The following is a 27,858-nucleotide window of genomic DNA, read 5'->3' on the forward strand; positions in this document are numbered from 1 at the left end:
GGATGCACCTGAGCTCAATTTTGAGCCTCATAGCAGAAGGTCTGAATTAATAAGATATAGCAAAAATGTCAAATCTATTTTCACTTTGTCATTATGGGTATTGTGTATAGATTGATGAGGGTGGGGGGAGAAAATTTAAGGCTATTAAGGCTGTAACATAACAATGTGGGAAAAGTCGAGGGTTCTGAATACATTCCGAATGCACTGTATATACAAATGCGACTAAGCTCTCTAGGCTGAGTCACTGAGGAGCTCTCCAGTGCATGATTCATAATGCTATTTGTATGCAAGTGTGATAGATGTCATGATCTTGAAGAGATTGCTTGATCCAGTGTGACACTGACATGTGATCAATAGTGTTCAACTGTAGAGTTCCACTATAAACACACACCTTGTTTATTTGTTTTGAGGAATAAATTATAAGGCTACACTCTCACTTCAAAACATTTCCTATCCATTCTACAGTGACCGTTCATCTCCACCACGACACACTGTTCTCCCGTGAACAACTTTAATGTAAATGTGTTTTATATGTAAATAAACAAGATGTATGTTTTGAATTTGACTCAGCGAGTAAGATCCATTTCCCCACTTTCATTAAGTAGATGTCAACATATTCAGGCTCAGTTGAGGTGCAGTATTTAGCTTATTTTATACAAATAACGGTACATACTATTCATTGCATTCCTGAGACTATCTGCAAAAATTGGACAGAATCTGTGCTGACAAAAGTTGATTTTTGACATTGATTACAAATCCTTTCCACTTCACATTGAAAAGAACACACAATAATTATAAATTCACATCTGTAGGATGGGCTGTTTTCAATTGCTGTAAGGCAATGAATGGAACCGAAGTTATACCGAAGAATCTTATTTGAAAAAAAAAATTCTGTCTTGCCCTGTAGTCTAGTAGATGCATTATCATATGGTAAATGCAAAACTGCCCAATAGCCATGATGAGTGGTTAAATGGATTAACTTAAGAGTTTATGAATTGCTCTTCAGTTCTTTGATTTCTAAGGCTGCATTAAATTCCAGAAAATGTTTCTGTTCCTTCTGACCTTGTTCACTCCCCTTCACGGACTTGATAGGACTGGATAGATGTAAGCAAAATGGCGGAAACTACGTTGAGGTATCGCTACCACCTATCCAGTCATTATAGATAAGTGAAAGAAAAGGAACTATGAGGTGATTCGATTCATCTGCCCTGGGTAGGTGTGTTTTGCCCTGGGTAGGTGTGTTTTGCGCCGGGTGAAAGTTGATTGCATTCGTTTTGGAACCGGGCTGCCTCCCAGCGGGAGCCAGGTGCCCGGTTCAAAGCCCACGGCGAAGTCGGCTCGAATCAGAAGTCACGTAATTACCACGTGGAGTAATGAGTAGGATTCTGTGTTTTCACATGCAAAAGTGATTGCTGTTGATAAAAACACTATCTGCCTTGTTTGAAAATTCTAACATATATTTAATGGAAAGAAATGTTTCTGGACAACATACCATGCTGCCTTGTTGACAAAATGACAGTGGGGGAGATTACTGTTCAATTTGAGAAGAGTGCTCCTCCCTCACCGCTTTTGCCCATTTATGTCACAGGCCATAGACTTGTGTCCAGCGGCTCAGCATAATCCAATCCGCCTAATGTTCTGGATTGACGTGTAGCTCAAGGGAAAGAGACACTAGCACTGTGACATCAATTCTTGTCTGGGGCCTTGGGTAGGGTGTCCATGTACTTGCAGATGATTGACAGCATTACCTCATCAGCACCTCCTCCAATGGACAATAACCTGGCGCCTCTGCGAATAAAAAAGAAAAGAAAAACAAATGAACACTGGGGTCATTCAATGACAGTTATAACCTCGGCCACATTCTTAAAAAACATGTAAACCACGTACTATTTTCGTCCATGAAGTACGACAATGGGGACTCTTTTCTGATTAGATGCTTCAATTATTAAAGTTTCATTTCCTGAGCAAAATTACCAATCTGACCCAGAATGTTCATGGAATGAACTACTGTAGGTCCACAGACGATGCAATCTCAACCACACTGCACACTGCCCTAACCCATCTGGACAAGAGGAATACCTATGTGAGAATGCTGTTCATCGACTACAGCTCGGCATTTAACACCATGGGTCTCGACCCCGCCCTGTGCAACAGGGTACTGGACTTCCTGACGGGCTGCCCCCAGGTGGTGAGGGTAGGCAACAACATCTCCACCCCGCTGATCCTCAACACTGGGGCCCCACAAGGGTGCGTTCTGAGCCCTCTCCTGTACTCCCTGTTCACCCACGACTGTGTGGCCACGCACGCCTCCAACTCAATCATCAAGTTTGCGGACGACACAACAGTGGTAGGCTTGATTACCAACAACGACGAGACGGCCTACAGGGAGGAGGTGAGGGCCCTCGGAGTGTGATGTTAGGAAAATAACCTCACACTCAACGTCAACAAAACTAAGGAGATGATTGTGGACTTCAGGAAACAGCAGAGGGAACACCCCCCTATCCACATCGATGGAACAGTAGTGGAGAGGGTAGTAAGTTTTAAGTTCCTCGGCGTACACATCACAGACAAACTGAATTGGTCCACCCACACAGACAGCATCGTGAAGAAGGCGCAGCAGCGCCTCTTCAACCTCAGGAGGCTGAAGAAATTTGGCTTGTCACCAAAAGCACTCACAAACTTCTAAAGATGCACAATCGAGAGCATCCTGTTGGGCTGTATCACCGCCTGGTACGGCAACTGCTCCGCCCACAACCGTAAGGCTCTCCAGAGGGTAGTGAGGTCTGCACAACGCATCACCGGGGGCAAACTACCTGCCCTCCAGGACACCTACACCACCCGATGTCACAGGAAGGCCATAAAGATCATCAAGGACAACAACCACCCGAGCCACTGCCTGTTCACCCCGCTATCATCTAGAAGGCGAGGTCAGTACAGGTGCATCAAAACTGGGACCGAGAGACTGAAAAACAGCTTCTATCTCAAGGCCATCAGACTGTTAATCAGCCACCACTAACATTGAGTGGCTGCTGCCAACACACTGACTCAACTCCAGCCACTTTAATAATGGGAATTGATGGGAAATGATGTAAAATATATCACTAGCCACTTTAAACAATGCTACCTAATATAATGTTTACATACCCTACATTATTCATCTCATATCTATACGTATATACTGTACTCTATATCATCTACTGCATCTTTATGTAATACACGTATCACTAGCCACTTTAACTATGCCACTTTGTTTACATACTCATCTCATATATATATATATACTGTACTCAATACCATCTACTGTATCTTGCCTATGCCGCTCTGTACCATCACTCATTCATATATCTTTATGTACATATTCTTTATCCCCTTACACTTGTGTCTATAAGGTAGTAGTTTTGGAATTGTTAGCTAGATTACTTGTTGGTTATTACTGCATTGTCGGAACTAGAAGCACAAGCATTTCGCTACACTCGCATTAACATCTGCTAACCATGTGTATGTGACAAATAACATTTGATTTGATTGGTAGTATCGAAAGTCAACATCACTGTTGCATAACTATATTGACAAAAAAATTGAATCAAATTGTATTTGTCCCATTAATTTATTTTAATTAACTAGGCAAGTCAGTTAAGAACAAATTCTTATTTTCAATGACAGCCTAGGAACTGCCTGTTCAGGGGTAGAACAACAGATTTGTACCTTGTCAGCTCGGGGATTTGAACTTGCAACCTTCCGGTTACTAGTCCAACGCTCTAACCACTAGGCTACCCTGCCGCCCCATGTGCTGAATACAGGTGTAGTCGACCTTACAGTGAAATGCTTACTTACAAGCCCTTAACCAACTATGCAGTTTTAAGAAAATACCAACAACAAAAAAAGTAAGAGATAAGAATAACAAATAATTTAAGAGCACCAGTAAATAACAATAGCAGGGCTATATGCAGGTGGTACTGGTACAGAGTCAATGTGCAGGGGCACCGGTGTTGAGGTAATTGAGGTAATATGTACACATAGGTAGAGTTATTAAAGTGACAATGTATAGATAATAACAGAGAGTTGGTTGCTCAACTGGTTTAGACCAGACATTAATTTCCTCCGTACACTATCTATCTGCATATTGCATATGAACAGTGTTTGTACATAGAAAGGGTTTGTGGAAGTGATGAAACTGAGATCTTTTCAACTAACAGTGACAGTGACCCTTGACCCCCAGATGCCTATCATTGAATATCTCAAATGGCACACTATTACCTAGTGCACTACTTTTTACCAGGTCCTATAGGGCTCTGGTCAAAAGTAGTGCACTACATAGGAATTAGGGTGCGTTCTACAGCTAACAACCAATGGTTCCGTGCCACGTAATCGACTGTCATCGACTGACAAATTGCTATAACATAGATGTGGTTAGTTTATACTTAAAATACCTATCCAGGCGTTAGCAACATCTAAGCTCTGAAACACAGCCCATGTCTCATTGCCTTGATTTGCCACATCAGAGTACAGTAGTAACAACGATAAAGCAGTGGACTACTGTGAGAGGTAAACAGACCTGTACTGCATCATCTGACCAATGAAAGCACAGCATTCGACAGTGGCTCCATAAAACCCTTGTGGAGTTAGCTAACACTTAATTTGCATATCAGCTAATAAGCAACTTATCATAGTTTATGCATGTAGGACTTGTTAATACATCCATGAACAAATGATATAATATAAATAATATGAACTTCATGAATGGTTAGCAAACAAAACATTTAGTAATGGCTTATGACAGGTTGATACGCTGAACTTGTAACCTTCACATAAAGTGTTGCAGAGTTTATTCAGTTCTTTGACAAGGAGTTTTCTCCAAAATGTGTCATTGAATTAAGCTGCTGTCCTGAACCTTCTTTTAGATTTTCTTCTTCTCCACTCACCTGTAAAACCTGCTGACGAGGACATCGCTGGAGAAGCCCATTCCTCCCCAGTACTGCAGGCAGCTGTCCCCCACCTCCCTGGACAGATGGCCTGCCTTCAGCTTAGCCATGGATGCCAGCTTAGTCACATCGTTGCCCTTGATGTACAAAGCTGGGGGGACACAAGGAGAGTTGAATTTCACTGATGTTGCTGTAAGTTTGTGGCTGTATCTAACATCTTTGGTGGTTTCCTTTCCTAAGTCCTTAGTGCTCACCCTCACCAATCGAGGCCTGTCAGGCCTTTCCCCATGGAAATCAGTCATTGTCCCAAATAGCACCCTATTCCCTATGTAGTGCACTACATTCCACAATTTCCCTGTGTAGTGCACTACATTTGACCATAGCCTTTTGGGTCCTGGTCAAAAGTAGTGCACTACATCAGGAATGAGGTGCCATTTGGGACGCATTCATTACCTTATCTTGAATACACCCACCTGTGGAGCGATAGAGGAGGGAGTGCAGCAGCTCGATCTCTGTCTCCAGCTCAGCCAGTCTGACGTGGACTGACTGGTGGTAGAGAACAGACATCTTGAAGATCTTCCTCTGTCTGGTGTACTGAATGGTGTCCTGGATGATGTTGTCCCTCATGGTTACTGAACAGTAATATAGAGATTTTTTTTGTTTACAAGCAAACGTCACGTTTGAGGGGATTATGGTTGCATCACGGCCTGGTATGGGAATTGGTCCGTCTACAACTGCAAGGCCCTCCAGCAGGTGGTTAAGATGGCCAGTACATCACTGGGACCATGCTCTCACCTATTCAGGAAATTTTCTCGAAACAATGCCTGAAGAAGGCCCACAGCATCATGGAAGAAGGCCCACAGCATCGGGAAGATGGTATCAGAGCATGAGGTCTGATACCAACAGGCTCAGAGACAGTTTCTATCTACACTGAACAAAAAGCTTATTTCTCTCAAATTTTGAGCACAAATTTGCTTACATCCCTGTTAATGAGCATTTCTACTAAAGCCAAAATAATCCATCCACCTGACAGACGTGGCATATCAATAATCTGATTAAACAGCATGATCATTACACAGGTGAAACTTGTGCAGGGGACAGTGAAAGGCCACTCTAAAATATGCAGTTTTGTCACACAACACAATGCCAAAGATGGCTCAAGTTTTGAGGGTGCATGTAATTGGCATTGTCATGACGTTGGCCTGGGGGTTGGTTTATGACAGTCATAAATATCTCTTCCCCCCTTTTTCCTCTCTCTACCCTACTGATATGAAATTTGAAAACCCCTTGGTTAACATAGAGATTCTGGGAACATCAGAAGGTGGGGGGAAATTAACTATATTCTGGTAATCCGACCAATTGAACATATGCGGTGGTACTTAATGAATATGATGTCAGTTCAGTTGTCACCTGAGACATTCTCCTCAATGATAGGATGACATAAACTCTACAGTGGAAAGTCTACACATCAGAGTTATCGGATTCACATGGAATTGTTGTTCAATTTAAATGTTTGAATATAAAATTATTGGTTAAGAGATTCAATTAAATTTTAGCTTCCAAATGAGAGATTTGGGTTTTCATAAGGTTAGGGCTCTCCTCAATCAGTGGCCCGCCCCTGTGAAGAGACATGGGTTATAAAACTTTTCAGATACACCCTTCTCGCGCCACTATATAAAGCCTCGACGAAAATGTAACCTCCTGTTCCAAGTACGTGAGGTCTGCAGCCTCTGCGTTAAAAGGACTAACATGTCAACTACAGAACTAAGCCAACCTCAGCGTGAGCTTTGGTTGCGAATGGTATGAACTTTGAACTCTTGTTCACTACAGAAGTGATACCTCCTAGCCGTTGAGTTAGCCACAGCAGCTGCAAATGCGGGCTAGGAAAGAACAGATAGAGTCTTCCGTCTACCACACAATGACGTTACTACAACGTATCCAATTGACCACCAGAGACATTCTTCAAAGGACTCGGTTTGGCAACATGGCATTCCATCTACCACCAAACCAAACCGAAGGGCAGCTCAGAGTAAATATTTATTGCATTTTCCTTTTCCAAATGGGCGGTAATTTAGAATGCATAAGATACCGTATTTACGATAGCACAGCTTCTCCCTTTGTCCCTCAGTCTTCCCGCTCTTTCACTCAAACCCAGCCCCTTTTCTTTTGCGTAACCAGCTGTCATATCTGTTCCGCCCGCCAGGGACGTTTTCCTTTAGGACGTAATTTGTAATCAAGGTACGATTCAGTCTTTGTATATGTAATTCTGTGTGATTAGTTAGGTATTTAGTAAATAAATAATTAAACCCAATTTTGTATTGCTGATTCAACTTGTTAGCCAGGGCTCGTGAAGATAACCAACAATTGACAACTTTCAGATGAGACTGAATTAAGGTGATGATTAATATTGACTGCTATTGATGTAAAATATTACTAGGTCTTTAAGAGTTTATTCGGAAGATAACAGTTCTATAAATATTATTTTGTGGTGCCCCGAAATAGTTAATTACATTTACATGATTTACATGATTAGCTCAATCAGGTAATATTAATTACGGATTTAGGATTTTATAGAATAGCATGTAATATCACTTAATCCGGCATAACCAAAGACGCGACAGCATGCTGACTGCAGGAATGTCCACCAGAGCTGTTGTCTTAGAATTTAATGTTAATTTCTCTTCCATAAGCTGCCTTCAATGTCGTTTTAGAGAATTTGGCAGTCCAACTGGCCTCACAACCTCAGACCACATGTAAAAACGGCAGTCCAGGACTTTCACATCCGGCTTCTTCACCTGCGGGATCAATTGAGACCAGCCACCCAGACAGCTGATGAAACTGTGGGTTTGCACAACCAAAGAATTTCTGCACAAACTGTCAGAAACCGTCTTCACCAGGGTCTTGACCTGACTGCAGTTCGGTGTCGTAACCGGTTTCCGTGGGCAAATGCTCACCTTCGATGGCGACTGGCACGCTGAAGAAGTGTGCTCTTCGCAGATGAATCCCGGTTTGAACTGTACTAGGCAAATGGCAGATGTCAATTTTGTGAACAGAGTGCTCCATGGTGGCGGTGCAGTTATGGTATGGGCAGACAAGATACAGAAATTGAACCCAATTGCATTTTAGCTATGGCAATTTGAATTGTCGTGCCATAAATTGTCGTGCCATCACCTCATGTTTCAGCATGATAATGCACAGCCCCATGTCGCAAGGATCTGTACACATTTCCTGGAAGCTAAAAATGTCCCAGTTCTTCCATGGCTTGCATACTACGGTTGAATGGCGGGGACCTGGTTACCAAGATTTACCGGGATTTACCTCCCAAAATCACGCCCTTTTAAATAAATAACTACGAAAAACTGATAAATTATAATAAATTATTTATATGAACAGCATGGCGGGAAATGGAACTGTTAAATTATATGCAATGTCTAAATCTGGTTTCTATACGGCCTCTGCATGATGAATCCTCCACGCTCAGGGTGGGGACAGAAAGCCCATCTCAGTGTGGAGCACAATTCACAATGCCTGTCATCTTATCATGGTCACTTTTTTCTTGTGAGAGGTAGGCCTATGCTACAATAATATAAAGACAGAATGCGTGTTTAATTTACCCATCTCCATCTGACTTAATTTGTAAACAAAATATTTTGTTTTGTTCACTCGATTAACGTTGCTTTAAATCAGTGCACTCTCTCGCAGTCTTTCTCTCAACTCCATTCAAATTGCATCCAAAATAGATCATCCTTGTTCTAGATTGACATATAGACATACAGTACCAGTCACAAGTTTGGACACACCTACTCATTCCAGGGTTTTTCTAACACTATGAAGTAACACATATGGATTCATGTATTAACCAAAAAAGTGTTAAACAAATCAACATATATTTTATATTTGAGATTCTTCAAAGTAGCCATCCTTTGCCTCGATGACAGCTTTGCACATCTGCTGCACCAGAATCGTATGTGACTTCCCACTTCATCATGGTCTGAATGATGTGCTTAATTCCAGTCCATATAATACAGTATAATACAATACAGTTCAGTAATACAGTTCACACTCAAAAAGATTAGCCTACTGGAGCTAGTTTCATGTATTTACCCGAGCATATAGTTAGCTACATCTATGGACTTTTGTTTTTCTGAAATATGTAATGTGCAGTAACCTGTATCATTTATTCTATCCTATTGGATAATGGTACAATAATTTGGGCTTTTTGGGGCTTGGGCTCATTAAATTAATTTAATGTACGGATCATCACTCAGGTAGCATCAGGCTTGAATTTTCAAAGCTCTATTCAAATCCAGACATAGGCCTATTTATATGCTTTATAAGCTTTTGAATGACACTTCCGGTTTTGGAGGGAAATACCGGGTTACCTGGGAAAAAAGTGATTTATTCTCGGGATGGAACATGTAAAATACCGGGAAAATATTCAAGCCTATTGCATGCTCACCAGACATGTCACCCATTGAGTATGTTTGAGATGCTCTGGATTGACAAGTACGACAGTGTATTACAGATCCCTCCAATAGCCAGCTACTTCGCAAGGCCAATGAAGAGGAGTGGAAGAGGAGTGGGACAACATTCCACAGGCCTGATCAACTCTATGTGAAAGAGATGAGGCAAATGGTGGTCACACAAGATACTGACTGGTTTTCTTATCTACACTGTAACGGCGGATTTCCTCTTCGTCTGAAGAGGAGTAAGGATCGGACCAAGAGGCAGTGTGGTAAGTGTTCATGACGATATTTTAATAAATACAATAAAAGATAACGTGAAATCTACAAAAACCGAAACAGTACCGTATGGCGACAAACACTAACACGGAAACAAACACTCACAAACCAACAGTGAAACCCAGGCTACCTAAGTATGATTCTCATTCAGAGACAACTAACGACACCTGCCTCTGATTGAGAACCATACTAGGCCGAAACAGAAACCAAACATAGAAAAACAAACATAGACTGCCCACCCCAACTCACGCCCTGACCATACTAAAAAAAAGACAAAACAAAGGAAATAAAAGGTCAGAACGTGACATACACCCCTACCTTTTTTGTTTAAAGTATCTGTGAACCACACATGCATGGTTGTATTCCAAGTGAAATGGCTGATTTCCTTATATGAACTGTAACTCAGTAAAATCATAGAAATTGTTGAATGTTGCATTTATATTTTTGTTCAGTATACATGCCGTGTAATATACTTGTGCTACAATGCGTGCTAAAATGTTTATTCTACTGAGACATTTACTTTATGTTCGTATTCTTATCTTTTATTATTTCTTATTGTTGTTGCGTTGTTGAGAAGCAACCTGCAAGTAAGCATTTCATTGAATGGTGTATTCCATGTGTATCCCGTATATAAGACTAATACAATTTGAAACTTGATGTGTGCATTCCCTCACCAACAAGCTCTGTAGCAGGATAGCTAACGCTAAAGTCAGGACCTTGACAAACTTAACAGTGAGTGAGTGATGACCACGAAAGCGCACAAGACTGAAGGGTTTGGGTTAAATGCAGATGACACATTTCAGTTGAAGGCATTCAGTTGTACAACTGACTAAGTGTCCCCTTTCCCCTTTATAGCTATGTTCAACAAGTATATTATTCTGGCTTTACCTAGCTCTGTTAGTGATATTTGACCTTTTTTCATTTTTTAAAGAACTAATTAACCTGATTCTGTCAGACAGCAGCTCTATAGAGATGATATGATAACTTGGAATGAAATAATAAAGTCATCAAATAAAACAAATGTAACATACGCAACAACTTAATTATTTCATTAAATTAAAGTTGTGAATAAACTGTGGTTAATAAGTGATAAGCAGTAATGGGCAGTCACTACCATCATGGGACTTTTATTGATTGTTTTATTCTGTGTTGTTACAGCATTCAACCCACATAATGCATAGCTCATTTAATGTTTAAAAAAAATATTGAAATCAAAAAACGTGATTTGCTCAGCAGTACTTGCTAGTTTGCTAGGTAATCAACCTCTGATGCAGTGGTTCTCAAACCTCTCCTTGAGGACCCACAGCCATTCTATGGATTTGATCTATTCCAGAGCTAGCACACCTGATTCAACTTGACAACTAATCAGCAAACCCTTGATTAGATTAATCAGCGCTAAAATAAAATTGTCTGGAGGTCCTAGAGAACAGATTTGAGAACAACTGCTCTGATGACATCTGCGATGATTACCTGTTTGATTACATGTTGGTTAACTTGCATGAGCTGCATTTGAAATTGCATGTGATCGTATCCACTCCTAGGTAAACAAAGAGCTTTCTGATTCCAAACTGCGCGCACTACTTTTCATGATGTGGCTGGGAAATGGGTCTATATATATATATATATATATATACACAACTTAATCACAGCCTCTGTGTACTCCACCCTCTGTAATACAATTGACAAACAACTATATATATATATATAGTTGTTTGTCAATTGTATTACAGAGGGTGGAGTACACAGAGGCTGTGATTAAGTTGCTGTGTGAGGAAGTTCATGTGTCACGGCCGTCCTCCTCTTCATCTGAAGAGGAGAGGCGAGATGGATCTGAGGACCAATACGCAGCGTGGTAAGTGTCCATGGTGAATCTTTAATAAAGAAAGACTGAACACTATGCAAAAGAGTAACGAAAACAATAAACCAAATACGACCGTGAAGCTACAAAATGAGACCTGTGCTGACACAAGCCACTAACATAGACAATCACCCACAAACAAACAGTGCAACCCAGGCTACCTAAGTATGATTCTCAATCAGAGACAACTAATGACACCTGCCTCTGATTGAGAACCATACTAGGCCGAAAACATAGAACTGCCCCAAAACATAGAAAAACAAACATAGACTGCCCACCCAACTCACGCCCTGACCATACTACATAAATACAAAACAGAAATAAAGGTCAGAACGTGACAGTACCCCCCCCCAAAGGTGCGGACTCCGGCCGCAAAACCTTGACCTATAGGGGAGGGTCTGGGTGGGCATCTGTCCGCGGTGGCGGCTCTGGCGCGGGACGCGGACCCCACCTCATCATTGTCTTAGTCCGCCTTATTGTCCGCCTCCGTGGCTTACTCAGCATGACCACCCCTCTCAATGACCCCACTGGACAGAGGGGCAGCTCGGGACAGAGGGACAGCTGCTCGGGACAGAGAGACAGCTGCTCGGGACAGAGGGGCAGCTGCTCGGGACAGAGGGGCAGCTGCTCGGGACAGAGGGGCAGCTGCTCGGGACAGAGGGGCAGCTGCTCGGGACAGAGGGGCTCTGGGCAAAGGGGCTCCGGCAGCGGCGCCGGACAGGCGGGGGGCTCCGGCAGCGGCGCCGGGCAGGCGGGAGGCTCCGGCAGCGGCGCCGGACAGGCGGGAGGCTCCGGCAGCGGCGCCGGACAGGCGGGAGGCTCCGGCAGAGGCGCCGGACAGGCGGGAGGCTCCGGCAGAGGCGCCGGACAGGCGGGAGGCTCCGGCAGTGGCGCCGGACAGGCGGGAGGCTCCGGCAGTGGCGCCGGACAGGCGGGAGGCTCCGGCAGAGGCGCCGGACAGGCGGGAGGCTCCGGCAGAGGCGCCGGACAGGCGGGAGGCTCCGGCAGAGGCGCCGGACAGGCGGGAGGCTCCGGCAGAGGCGCCGGACAGGCGGGAGGCTCCGGCAGAGGCGCCGGACAGGCGGGAGGCTCCGGCAGAGGCGCCGGACAGGCGGGAGACTCCGGCAGAGGCGCCGGACAGGCGGGAGACTCCGGCAGAGGCGCCGGACAGGCGGGAGACTCCGGCAGCGGCGCCGGACAGGCGGGAGACTCCGGCAGCGGCGCCGGACAGGCGGGAGACTCCGGCAGCGGCGCCGGACAGGCGGGAGACTCCGGCAGCGGCGCCGGACAGGCGGGAGACTCCGGCAGCGGCGCCGGACAGGCGGGAGACTCCGGCAGCGGCGCCGGACAGGCGGGAGACTCCGGCAGCGGCGCCGGACAGGCGGGAGACTCCGGCAGCGGCGCCAGACAGACAGGACCCCCTGCAGGGAGGAGACAGAGAGACAGCCTGGTGCGTGGGGCTGCCACAGGAACCACCAGACTGGGAAGACCTTCAGGAGGCTTGGGGTTAAGAGGAGGCACCTGAAGGACCGGGCTGTGGGGGAGCACTGGAGCTCTGGTGCGCAACCTTGGCACCACTTCCCCAGGCTGGATAACCACTCTAGCCCGGACCCTCCAGAGTGCAGGCACAGGTTGAACCGGGCTGTGGGTAAGCACGGGAGATCTAGTGCTTACTACACGCACCTCTCCCTTAGGCTCCATTCCCACATTCGCCCGGCACGAGCGGAGCGCGGGCAGAGGACGCACTGCACCCTCCCAGCGCCCCGGAGACACAGCACGCAGAGCCGGCGCAGGATACCCTGGGCCAAAACTGCGTACCGGCGACCAGACCCGCTGAGCAGGCACCATACGCCCTGGCTCGATGCCCGCACTCGCATGACACTCTCGGGGGGCTGTCCTATAGCGCACCGGGCTATGGACACGTACTGGCGACACCGTGCGCTTAACCGCATAACACGGTGCCTGCCCAGTATCTTGCTGCTTATAATAAGCACGAGGAGTGAGCGCAGGTCTGCTACCTGGCTTAGCTCCACCCCTCGTGTGCCCCCCCCCAAAAAATGTTTGGGGCTGTCTCTCGTACCTGTCGCACTGCCGTGCTGCCTTCGCCAACCTCATTCTCCTGTAACCTTCCTTGCACTGCTCCATCGAATCCCAGGCGGGCTCCGGCACTCTCCCTGGGTCGATGGCCCATCTGTCTATCTCCTCCCAAGTTGTGTAGTCCTGTGAAGCCGGCCGCTGTTGTTGTTGCTGCCGCTGCTGCTGCTGCTGTCGTCGCTGTTTTCTACCACGCCGCTTGGTCCTTGGTTGGTGGGTGATTCTGTCACGGCCGTCCTCCTCTTCATCTGAAGAGGAGAGGCGAGATGGATCTGAGGACCAATACGCAGCGTGGTAAGTGTCCATGGTGAATCTTTAATAAAGAAAGACTGAACACTATGCAAAAGAGTAACGAAAACAATAAACCAAATACGACCGTGAAGCTACAAAATGAGACCTGTGCTGACACAAGCCACTAACATAGACAATCACCCACAAACAAACAGTGCAACCCAGGCTACCTAAGTATGATTCTCAATCAGAGACAACTAATGACACCTGCCTCTGATTGAGAACCATACTAGGCCGAAAACATAGAACTGCCCCAAAACATAGAAAAACAAACATAGACTGCCCACCCAACTCACGCCCTGACCATACTACATAAATACAAAACAGAAATAAAGGTCAGAACGTGACATCATGTCCTATTTTTTCCCCTCTTTGTGTGAAACTAGTTTTAACTTGGAAGTGGGTGGATGATACAAATCAATGAGCATATACAGATATAACTGTCTGTCTATATGTGTGTGTGTTTGTGTGTCTATGTGTGTGTGTGTGTGTGTGTGTGTGTGTGTGTGTGTGTGTGTGTGTGTGTGTGTGTGTGTGTGTGTGTGTCTATGGGTTTGTGTTTAGTGTAACAGTCAATGAATAAATGGATAAGAAGCTACCCAGACTGTTATCAAGCACAGTCTAAATAATAATAGTAATTTGGTTACTTGCCCAAAGCTCTAACCACTAGGCTACAGTACCTGCCGCCCCTCATCAGCGCCTCCTCTATCAGACAGTATCCTGACGTCTCGCGTATTAAAAAGAAAACAGAAAAACGCAAATCGACAAATTAACACTGGGGTCATTCAATTACAGTTATTACCTTGGCTACATTCTTAAAAACCATGGAAACCACATGTATTTTGTCCATGAAGTGCGACAATGGGAACTCTTTTCTGATTAGATGCCTAAACGAATTAGATTTCATTTCCTGAGCAAAATTACCAATCTGAATGTCCAGAATGTCCGTGGAATGAACTGAAAGTCAACTCTGCAGTGAAAAAAACTATGTTGTGTAACTGTATTGACTCTGATGTTTCTGAACTGGTTTAGCCTGGCTATGAACTTCCTTCTTTCGTCACACTGGCTGACATGCGGAAACCCTTTGAACCCATTATGAAAAATGACGTTTGGATTAAGTTTCAAATTGACGACGTCTCTCCTTGAACTAGAAACAGTTTAAGGAATACCGGAAAACCCCCACAGACGGAAATACAGAGTAGAGTATTGATAGGAAGGAGAGAGAGAGGCAGAGTGGGGGAGGGAGGAAAGAAACAGGACTGAATTGGAGAGGTTTGTTTACTATTGCCCACCGCCCAAAGTCTCTCTTCCTGGAACTGCAGCATCTTTTATTAATGTTTTATTTATTTCACCTTTATTTACCCAGGTAGGCAAGTTGAGAACAAGTTCTCATTTACAATTGCGACCTGGCCAAGATAAAGCAAAGCAGTTCGACACATACAACGACACAGAGTTACACATGGAGAAAAACAAACATAGTCAATAATACAGTAGAAACAAGTCTATATACGATGTGAGCAAATGAGGTGAGATAAGGGAGGTAAAGGCAAAAAAAAGGCCATGGTGGCGAAGTAAATACAATATAGCAAGTAAAACACTGGAATGGTAGATTTGCAGTGGAAGAAAGTGCAAAGTAGAAATAAAAACAATGGGGTGCAAAGGAGCAAAATAAATAAATAAATAAATACAGTAGGGAAAGAGGTAGTTGTTTGGGCTAAATTATAGATGGGCTATGTACAGGTGCAGTAATCTGTGAGCTGCTCTGACAGCTGGTGCTTAAAGCTAGTGAGGGAGATAAGTGTTTCCAGTTTCAGAAATGTTTGAAGTTCGTTCCAGTCATTGGCAGCAGAGAACTGGAATGAGAGGCGACCAAATAAATAATTGGTTTTGGGGATGACCTGGGAGATATACCTGCTGGAGTGCGTGCTACAGGTGGGTGATGCTATGGTGACCAGCGAGCTGAGATACCTAGCAGGATCTTGTAGATGACATGGAGCCAGTGGGTTTGGCGACGAGTATGAAGCGAGGGCCAACCAACGAGAGCGTACAGGTCGCAATGGTGGGTAGTATATGGGGCTTTGGTGACAAAACGGATGGCACTGTGATAGACTGCATCCAATTTGTTGAGTAGGGTATTGGAGGCTATTTTGTAAATTACATCGCTGGTGGTGAGATTCGAAATCTCATGGTGAGATTCGAAATGGTCGGTAATCTGTTTGTTGACTTGCGAAGACCTTAAGGCAGGGTAGGATAGATATAGGTCTGTAGCAGTTTGGGTCAAGAGTTTCCCCCCCTTTGAAGAGGAAGATGACCGCAGCTGCTTTCCAATCTTTGGGAATCTCAGACGATACGAAAGAGAGGTTGAACAGGCTAGTAATAGGGGTGGCAACAATTTCGGCAGATAATTTTAGAAAGAAAGGGTCCAGATTGTCTAGCCCGGCTGATTTGTAGGGGTCCAGATTTTGCAGCTCTTTCAGAACATCAGCTGACTGGATTTGGGAGAAGGAGAAATGGGGGAGGTTTGGGCGAGTTGCTGTGGGGGGTGCAGTGCTGTTGACCGGGGTAGGGGTAGCCAGGTGGAAAGCATGGCCAGTCGTAGAAAAATGCTTATTGAAATTCTCAATTATAGTGTATTTATCAGTGGTGACAGTGTTTCCTATCTGAAGTGGGCAGCTGGGAGGAGGTGTTCTTATACTCCATGGACTTTACAGTGTCCCAGAACTTTTTTGAGTTAGTGTTGCAGGAAGCAAATTTCTGCTTGAAAAAGCTTTTCTAACTGCCTGTGTATAATGGTTTCTAGCTTCCCTGAAAAGCTGCATATCACGATGCTAATGCAGAACACTATAGGTTGTTTTTGTGTTGGTTAAGGGCAGTCAGGTCTGGGGAGAACCAAGGGCTATATCTGTTCCTGGTTCTAAATTTCTTGAATGGGGCATGCTTATTTAAGATGGTTAGTAAGGCATTTTTTTCAAATAACCAGGCATCCTCTACTGACGGGATGAGATCAATATCCTTCCAGGATACCCCGGCCAGGTCAATTAGAAAGGCCTGCTCACTGAAGTGTTTCAGGGAGCGTTTGACAGTGATGAGTGGAGGTCGTTTGACCGCTGACCCATTACGGCTGCAGGCAATGAGGCAGTGATCGCTGAGATCTTGGTTGAAGACAGCAGAGGTGTATTTAGAGGGCAAGTTGGTTAGGATGATATCTATGAGGGTGCCCGTGTTTACTGCTTTGGGGTTGTATCTGGTAGGTTCATTGATAATTTGTGTGAGATTTAGGGCATCAAGCTTAGATTGTAGGATGGCTCTGGTGTTAAGCATGTTCCAGTTTAGGTCGCCTAGCAGCACGAGCTCTGAACATAGATGGGGGGCAATCAGTTCACATATGGTGTCCAGAGCACAGCTGGGGGCAGAGGGTGGTCTATAGCAAGTGGCATCGGTGAGAGACTTGTTTTTAGAGAGGTGGATTTTTAAAAGTAGAAGTTCAAATTGTTTGGGTACAGGCCTGGATAGTAGGACAGAACTCTGCAGGCTATCTTTGCAGTAGATTGCAACACCGCCCCCTTTGGCAGTTCTATCTTGTCTGAAAATGTTGTAGTTAGGGATGAACATTTCAGAATTTTTGGTGGTCTTCCTAAGCCAGGCAGAGTGTGCTAAAGCAGTGAATAAAACAAACTTAGGGTGGAGGCTTCTAATGTTAACATGCAAGAAACCAAGGCTATTACGGTTACAGAAGTCATCAAAAGAGAGCGCCTGGGGAATAGGAGTGGAGCTAGGCACTGCAGGGCCTGGATTCACCTCTACATCACCAGAGGAAAAGAGGAGGAGTAAGATAAGGGTACGGCTAAAAGCAAAGCGAATTGGTCGTCTAGAACGTCTGGAACAGAGAGTAAAAGGAGGTTTCTGGGGGCGATAAAATAGCTTCAAGGTATAATGTACAGACAAATGTATGGAAGGATGTGAATACAGTGGAGGTAAACCTAGGTATTGAGTAATGATGAGAGAGATATTGTCTCTAGAAACATCATTGAAACCAGGAGATGTCATCGCATGTGTGGGTGGTGGAACTAATAGGTTGGATAAGGTATAGTGAGCAGGACTAGAGGCTCTACAGTGAAATAAGCCAATAAACACTAACCAGAACAGCAATTGACAAGGCATATTGACATTAAGGAGAGACATGCTTAGTCGAGTGATCAAAAGGGTCCCTTGAGTAGTGAGGTTGGTTGGGGTCACGGCGATTCAGACAGCTAGCCGGGCCATCGGTAGCAAGCTAGCATAGGATGGAGGTCTGTTTTTAGCCACCTTGTGAGTTTCCGTCGGTAGGATTAGTGGGGTTCCGTGTGGTAGGATTAGTGGGGTTCCGTGTGGTAGAGGGGATCAATCCAATGCACAAAAAAAATAGATATAGTTATAGAGGCCCAAGAAAAAAAGAAAACAATTGTCCGATAGATCTATTCAGATAGCAGCCAATAAGACAGCTAACGATTAGCGGACCGCAGATGGGCGTTAAGGTAACATCGCGACGGTGGAGCCAGCTGGATGACTCCCTTGGGCAGATAACGTCGGTAGTCCAGTTGTAAAGGCCCGGTGGGGCTCCGCGTTGGCAGTAAAACGGGTCCGGATAGGTGATTGTAGCCCAGGAGTGGCTGATGGAACTCTTCAGCTGGCTAGCTCCGGAATAATTGATGTTTGCTCCGGGATCGACGTAAGCCGATAGTCACACGGATAGCAGCCAGCTAGCTTCGAGATCCAGGTATAAATGTCCAGAGCTTGCGGTTGAAATCCGGGGACATGAAGAGAAAAATAGGTCCGGTATGTTCTGGTCCGAGCCGCGCCGTAAAAAACTAGCAATAGATTTTCGAGCTAAAGGATAGCTGATGACCACAAACTGTGGTTAGCTGAATACTAACGATTAGCCAGTAAAGAAGCTAACTATCTGATAGGTGAAGCCCATCCCCTCCTGACCAATGAGGTTCTTGCAGGGCGCGCACACGTCATCGAAGAAGACCTCGGCTGTGTCGGAAGACATCCCCGTCTTGTCGATCGTGCGGGCGATGTGAACCCCTGCGAGGGAAACAACGGAGAGAGAGATGGAGCATCATCATGTGGTCTTGGGTGGGACACCAGAGACTATGAGCTAGCTCCCTAATGGAATGACACAGCAGAGTGAAATGACAATGTAATCCCTTGGTTTTAGGTCACAGTGCCAAGAGCACTGAAAATTTGAGTAATCAGAGGTACTGTATTACAGAAATGTCAATATCTACAGTGTCTTCAGAAAATGTTCACATATCTTGACTTTTACCACATTTTCTTGTGTTATACCTTGAATTTAAAATGGATTCAATTGTGGAGTTTTTTGGTCACTGGCCTACACACAATACCCGATAAGGTCAAAGTGGAATTATGTTTTTCTAAATTTTTACAAATGAATTAATTAATTAATTTCTTGAGTCAGTAAGTATTCAACCCCTTCAGGAGTAAACATTTGCTTAACAAGTCACATAATGAGTTGCATGGACTCATTCTGTGTGCAATAATAGTGTTTATAACATGATTTTTGAATGACTACCTGACTACTTTGTTTCTGAATTAGGCCCAAAAACGGGAGATGAAGCTATTGACTGTTGGAGAGTTTGCTTAGACAGAGTTGGCTTTTCACACATAGTTCTGAGCTATAGTTCGAATCAGAGTTTGATTATTTGTTACATTGTATTTTTTTTTCATTTGGTCCAGTTGGTTTCACATTGCCACAGTGTTAATACAAGTCATTTGTTTATTGGAGAAAATTCTCACGTTAAATCCATGTATGATTATCAAGAAGCATAACTTGCGTGTCCCAAACATCATATTACTTTCGCTTTGGTCATCCATCAACATGCGGGAGGCTATATTCAGTAGCCTATATTGGTTGGACTCCCTGACCATCAATACACAGACTCCCGATGTTGTGTCTCAAAGTGACCGTCTCTTCTGATCTGCATGGGATGCGCTCATAAACGCATTGCTACACACATAATATTTCAGTGATGTCAAGTTATGCTACTGTGTACATTTAATCAAATGCTCGCAGTCAAACAACCAATAATACTGCACGCTTCTGGTTCTTTTCCTGTGTTTGGTCCAGACTGCATTCTCACCTGCAGAGAACCGCACCAGGGTATGGATGGAATCAGACTGCAGCGTTTTTGAGCGAACCGCGCTGCATTGTTTCGTGTGCTGCCGAGTGCGGATAGAGTGTTCACACCAGTCCAAATGAACAGAACTAAGAGGGAAAACCGCTCCAAACAATTTGGTGTGAAAGCCCCCAAAGTATATATCAGTGTGTCTCACCAGGAGAGTTCATAGGCAGACAGATGAGAGACTTGTTATTGTGAGACGGACCGCCACTGGTGCTGGCCACATCTTACCACCATTCACCACATACTCACACCTTTACGTACCACATTCGTCTTGATGGCTGGAGGAAAGAGAGAGAGAGAGAGAGAGAGAGAGAGAGAGAGAGAGAGAGAGAGAGAGAGAGAGAGAGAGAGAGAGAGAGAGAGAGAGCGAGAGAGGGGGAGAGAGAGGGAGAGAGAGAGAGAGACAGACACTGCTTTTGGACTGTACTCTTAATAGATGTAATTCTAATTCCAGTTGGTCAGTTCCAGTTTTATCCTGATCCATAGAGCCACAGCTTAAAAACAGAGAATATTAGAAACAGACCATCTTGGATCCATGACACTGTATGATCTAAATCCAATATGACGCCAAGTTCTGTAGAATAACCTTTTCCAAACAACTGTGATCCACCAACTTTTTTGACCTGAGTGGTTGAGTTCTTACTGAGAATTCACTTTAGGGGAAGCGGAAGTCAGGCCATAATAAATTACTAGTGGGATACTAAATTAAGGCAACTTACTAGCAACATCGGAACCGGCTCCCACTTCACTCACTCCCAGACAGGCCACTTTGTCTCCCGTTATGGAGGGCAGCAGAAACTCCTTCTTCAGCTCTTCAGAGCCAAACCTACAGTACCACAACACACAGAGACAGTGGTGTTGAAGAGCTGTTCAAGTAGCTGTTCCGGTATACTTCCAGTCACTGCTCTAACGCAGTAGCTCACAAACTACCTTCAACTTCTTCAAACTGCACGTGGAGACATACAAATGGAATTCATTAGTTTATCTTAGTATAAAGCGGGCTTAATTGCCAAAATCTCACACTATCCCTTTAAGCTTATTTTGCTATGTACAATGAATAGCTGATTGACTCATCCTGAATAACATGATCTATGTATTTAAATCTCTGTATTAGAATACTTCTAGAAGTCACTGAGCCCTAGTTTTGGATTGTTATTGTTGCATGTTGAAACTCAGATGACTAGGTGGTCTATAATAGTGTCTTCAAAAAAGCTTGACTTTATACATGTTTATGTGTGTGTAATAAACAGAGGCTAATTACCATAGAGATTAAAATAAACATTCTTCATTGGCTCATAAAGAAAATAGCATGCCTATGTGCCAGATGGGTGCAGTATATACCTTACCTAGCCAGGGCAGGTGTGGCCATATCAGTCTGGACTCCGATGGCCATGGGGATGCCTCCACAGCGGATGTTACCCAGCTCCTCTGACACGGCAATACTGTAGCTGAAGTCCAGGCCTAGGCCTCCATACTCTGCACAGTACACATAAACACAAACACCCTCTTATAGGAATAGTTCACCCAGGATACATAACATACAAACTCCCTCTTAAAGGGATCGTTCACACACATTACAAAATACACATTTGTTTTCTTTACCCTGTAAGCAGTCTATGGACATCGTAAGACAGCAAGCCATGTTTTTAGTTCACCGAGCCACTATCTCCAAATGCTAACTTTTTAGCATTTGCGGCATAAATCCAATGCTAAATTTGCATTTTTCGCGCTTCATGCCCAAATCACTTTAAAGTAACTTAATTGCACTATGCAAACAATTAAATATACTTTAGCATATCCTAGTAACCTGGGTGATCGGCAACCTAATAAGCAAGGCTTGGAATGTATTTAAATGTGAATGTATTCAATGAAAGTAGCTGTAAAGCTACGTAGAAAATAGAATACATGTTTTTCTTGAAAAGTATAAGATCATTGGTGTATCATGACAGTTATGCAAATTGCCCATACAGGTAAGACATCAGGGCTTTAAAGATTCTGACCAAATTCACATTCACATCACTATGTGAGTTATAGATCTGTCATTGTCATTGAAGGCAAGTCTAAGAAGCGGTTGATCTGTTCTATGTATGCTTTTTCTATGCTTCCCGTTCTTAAGTTACATTTTTTTGTCTTTTACCTTCGGTTTTGTACACCAGCTTCAAACTGCCGAAAAAACAATATTTTTAGTTATCGAAAATATATTTAATAGCGGTTTAGATGGTACAATGATCCTCTACACTATACATTGCTTGTTTTGTCACTTAAACGGAAATTAGGCAAACTATTTTAATTTTAGCAACCAGGAAATGGCAGAGCGATTTCTGCACATTGCACCTTTAATAACACAGTGTTAAACCATCTAACTGTCAGTTATCTCGCAGAGGGAACTCCACACCGCCCCCTTTCTTTTCTCTTCAATATCTGTTACCACAGCTTGAAATGAGTGGGCACTTTCCACACAAGACAGAGAGCGCTGAAGGCCAACTAGCAATCTTTTAAATGTTCAGTAAAGTTAATCTATGTTAATGCACCCATTTTATGTTTCAATAGAGAATTTCTCTGCAGTTCTGATCTCATGCCCATATATTTGTCAAGCTATCTGAACAAAATGCTTTAATGTAAAAAGAGAAAAACAATATCAAATTGGCCAATTTACATGAATCAACTAGCTCTAATCTGCCAAATGGAACCAGACAGTAATTCAATGGGAAAATGACAACAGTCTGACACCTCTGTCAGATTTCATAACATCACAAACCCCCAACAAAACATCAGACGCGAGAAAAAAAAGACATAAACAGACACTAATGATGACGAATAACTACAAGAACATTTTGACACCAGAGAGTTTTATCCTCTCCTCTCCAGCCAGAATGGTCAGATTCACCTGCCAAATGTCTTTCATGTTGCAGCCAGGGGAAAGCTGTTTGGAGATAAATGTGTGACAGGCCTGGAACCCCGTTGAGGATAATATTGACAGCCGGAAATGCAGAAGGTTCGACAGAGTTTTAGCAAAATAGCTGGGCGTGGTAGTGGAGCAACGGAAAGCAAACAATGTCAGCCGTAGATATCCCTTACATGTGTGTCGTGACAGGAAGGGATTCCACTATAGCACAACAATGACCCACTTACAACAAACAACAACTTTGAAGGTATACATAAGGACTACATAACTGCATTATAAAGCCCCTCTTCAGCAAAATGAGCAGTAATAATGTTAGAGTGGCGTTACAGAGATCCAACCGTTTAATTGGCAGCGACTCCAGAGTGTTCCCATGACTTCCAATGAGAATGCTATAGTACGTAAATTAGAATCCCAAAAAGTAAGTGTGCTCAAAATCACTTCATTTAGGATAAGAATAACGAGTTACCGGTAGAGTATGTGTAATATTATTATATTATTACTAAGTGGCTGAGAGAGAGAGTAGAGGGCACTGAGGAGGCTAAAGTCAGGGTAACATAACATTGGACCATCATAACAGAACTATCAGAAAAATTCTGGTCAGTGGAAAACCCAGCCGTGTTGCCAAGCCTCGTCAGTCTGGTGAGAGACGGGCCAATGTCAGAGGCTGAATTTTGGATCCCACTGTCCTGTCTGAGGGTGGAATAACATCACGAACGAACGCACGCACACATGCATGCACGCACGCACGCACACACACACACACACACACACACACACACACACACACACACACACACACACACACACACACACACACACACACACACACAGGGAGGGAGGGAGGGAGGGAGGGAGGGAGGGAGGGAGGGAGAGGTCATCCATGCTATGCTCCCCGTTGACTGTGCAACACTTCCTGTTCTGGTTCTAGTGTTTCACTGTTATCCCGCCTTTCCTTATGTCCTTATGGAAGAAAATGTATCTTATGAAATGTGAAGGTTGGCTTTGTGCTTCCAAACTTGGATATCATTTGTAAAAACTAGAGTGGGCCGTGCCCGCTGGATAGATTAGTAGTCGAAATGTGATTGTTTCATACGTTGATACTATCTGCCAAGGTTTTGTTTTGTACTGTATTACAGCTTCAAGAGATGTTCCAAGAAATTAAAAGCTTTGAAATAGTTGGAGCTACTCTAAGGTCGGAGCTTGCCAGCTTGGTATTGCCTTTGAGCCCTAGAACTCTCATTCCATTGGGTGACTCCCAGAGTAGTAACACTCCACATTCTCACCACAGTCATGTTTGCATTCCAAATGACTCCTGCAATCCACGTCCCTCATGGTTCTCAGCTAAGTCTTTGCCGTCATCTGAAGATAAGGATGTGTCATCTGTATTTGACATTTTAAATCCCTCAGTGGCTATCTCTTCTGTGAAAACCATTCCCAGTCTACCTGGTATTTCTCCATCCCAGCAGTGCAAGGCTAAGCCTCCTAGTCAGTGCTAAGCCTCCTAGTCCTCTTCCATTCCAATCAATCTAACCAGACTCATAACAGCACACTTTGAGAGCTTAGCGCTTTAATACATGTTTTAGCATAGAGAAGCTTTATATTGGGGACAGACCTGATCTCTATTGTACAAGCATTCAGGGTAACACAGAAGGTACTACTAACTATTTAGAGTTAGAGTAGATCAGGCGATACATACCAGACAAATGTCTGGAGGCACATTTCGGGAGACCAACATTTTACAATTTAGTATTCTGAGGAAAACTACAGAGATAAAACTGACAAAACACGTAGGCTATAGTGTTTTGGCATTCTTACCTTTTAAATAATCTAAAATTTAAAATATATTTTGATTTGTTAAAACGCTTTTTTGGTTACTACATGATTCCATATGTGTTATTTCATAGTTTTGATGTCTTATTATTATTCTACAATGTAGAACATAGTCTAAATAAAGAGAAAGCCTTGAATGAGTAGGTGTGTCAAAATTTTTGACTGGTACTGTATAGCTACAATAATAGCACAAATAGGCCTAACAGTGGTATCGCTTATCCCTATTAGTGCCACATTTGGGCTATTAGCAATATGTGTCTCATCTCATCAGTGTCTCTTACAGTGTAGGCTAAACCACAAAGGGGATATCTAATATACTATCTGGTAATATAGTGTGTCTCGGACAGCCTTCCTAGTCCCCATTCTTTCTAATCCAGCTGTTAATGCTGAAGGGCTTTGTAGTCAATACTCTCCTCTGACCTAGCTAGATTTATGAGCCAATTTCCCCGCAGGGCCCACGACCTATGACACCCACTCCACTGCATTACTCTCTTTGTTAAAGAAGTAGATAGACTTCAAAATCAACGTTTGTTAGATGTTTTGACATCTAGTGCGACTAATGCCGAGATGAGTTCTCGTTTCTATTAATTTGGTGTATTATATACTGTATTTGGATCGAGATTGGTTTGTGGTGAGACTTGAACCAATCTCGCCCACTTATGAGGTCTGAAAACATCTGGCAAAACTACATCTTGGAATGAATCATCACTTTAAATCCTCAAACTTCTAATACATATCATATACACTGAACAAAATTATAAACGCAAAATCCCAGAAAAGTTCCATTTGCACAAAAAGCTTATTTCTCTCAAATGTTATGCACAAATTTGTTTACATCCCTGTTAGTTAGCATTTTTCCTTTGTCAAGATAATCCACCCCCCTGACAGGTGTGGCATATCAAGAAGCTGATTAATCAGCATGATCATTAAACAGTTGCTCCTTGTGCTGGGAACAATAAAAGGCCACTCTAAAATGCGCAGTTTTGTCACACAACACAATGCCACAGATGTTTCAAGTTTTGAGGGAGCGTGCAATTGGCATGCTGACTGCAGGAATGTCCACCAGAGCTGTTGCCAGAGAATTTAATGTTAATTTCTCTACCATAAGCTGCCTCCAATGTCGTTTTAGAGAATTTGGCAGTACGTCCAACCGTCCTCACAACCGCAGACCACGTGTAACCACGCCAGTCCAGGACCTCCACATCCGGCTTCTTCACCTGCGGGATCGTCTGAGAGATTGGGTGGTTGGGTGCTGAGGATACATTTCTGTCTGTAATAAAGCCAATTTGTGGGGAAAACAAACTCATTCTGATTGGCTGGGCGTGGCTCCCCAGTGGGTGGGCCTGGCTGCCAAGTGGGTGGGCCTGGCTGCCAAGTGGGTGGGCCTATGCCCTCCAAGGCCCACCCATAGCCGCATCCCTGCCCAGTCATTTAATATCCATAGATTTGGGCCTAATGAATGCATTTTAATTGACTGATTTCCTTATGTGAACTGTAACTCAGTATCTTTGAAACTAAAATATTTGAAATGGTTGCTTATTGCGTTTATATTTGTGTTCAGTATGCATACAAATTTGAATCAAAGTTGTCCCAACAGTCTCATCTTTTTTTCTCAGTGACACTGCAGGCGGTAGAGGACAGCATCTGGAATGGAGATGCGACTGACAGCTGTTGTGGGATGTGACTACACACATTCACAGTTGGAAAATATATACACTATATATATACCACAATATGGCAGTTTCTCACTTCCACATATTCATTGGAGTGGGCCAAAGCCAGAATTACATGCTAAGCACTCCTTAAAGCTGTAATGTGTATATTTTTGGGTGACCTGACCAAATTCACATAGAAATGGGAGATGTAGATCTGTTCTATGTGTGTTATTTCTATTTTTCCTTTGGTGTCTTTTACTTTTGATTTTGTACACCAGCTTCAAACAGCTGAAAATATTTTGGGTTATGGAAAATATATTTCACAGCGGTTTAGATGGTACAACGACTCTATACTTGCTTGTTTTGTCACATAAACTGAAATTAGGCGAACTATTACATTTTTTTGAAAATGTGGGAAATAGCAGAGAGATCTCTGCATAGTGCACCTTTAACTTTTCTTATGAAAATGAAGAGTAATCTTTGGCCTATTTCATCTTGAGTCTGGTATGGAATGAAATAATTACTAAACTTAATTTTCTCATGCTAGACCTTGAGAGCTTCTTTTGTTGACTTCTGATGAAGAGCAGTGCACAGTTTGACACATCGGGCACTCAGGGTTCTATGAGGATCCCATTATCGCTTGCTACTGCTCTATCTATCTAGACCCTTTCACGGGGAATGATGCTTCACCATACAGAAGCACAATAGACTTCCATTGCTCCTTGTCTCACTCCGATTCAGGTGATTGTTCATGAAAACACTAAATTAATTAAACCATCTACGTAGTCTGAAATGACTCATCCTCTTCTCTTCAAAGGGAAGTGCATTTAACTGACAACATTTTTTAAGGAACGAGACGGTGAAATAGGTTAAGCATAATTTTCCATAAATTAATCAGAATCAGGCAAAGAAATATCTCAGAACTCAGAAAAAAGTTTAATGAGTAATTACAGGAGAAGAGGAAATAATTTGGAGAAAAAAGGGAAGTGTGTAGTTTGTACCAACTGGTTTGTTGACACCCAAAAACCCGGCTTTTCCAAGGAGTTTGAAGACTTGGGCAATGCTACCCATTGGTCCACATAGGGGTTGATCTCCTGGTCGATGATTTATGACACCGACAAGGTAAGAGGGAAAGGTGATATACAGTACACATGGACATGGAATTGTGCAACATTTCCCCATTATAATTTTCAAAATGATTCAAGCTCTGTCATTGGTTGTTGATCATTGCTAGGTAACCATTTTCAGGTCTTGCCATAGATTTTCATGTAGATTTAAGTAAAAACTGTAACTTGGCAACGCAGGAACATTCACTTTCTTCTTGGTAAGCAACTCCAGTGTAGATTTTACCTTATGTTTTAGGTTATTGTCCTGCT

General features: G+C 43.5%; 1 pseudogene; it reads right to left on the minus strand.

The window, feature by feature from the left end:
- Window positions 1-1,635: 1,635 nt before the first annotated feature.
- LOC110489395 lies at window positions 1,636-27,588 on the minus strand (annotated as a pseudogene).
- Between the last annotated feature and the right edge of the window lie 270 nt (window positions 27,589-27,858).

The sequence above is a fragment of the Oncorhynchus mykiss genome, chromosome 32 (assembly GCF_013265735.2).
Source record: "Oncorhynchus mykiss isolate Arlee chromosome 32, USDA_OmykA_1.1, whole genome shotgun sequence".
NCBI lineage: Eukaryota > Metazoa > Chordata > Actinopteri > Salmoniformes > Salmonidae > Oncorhynchus > Oncorhynchus mykiss.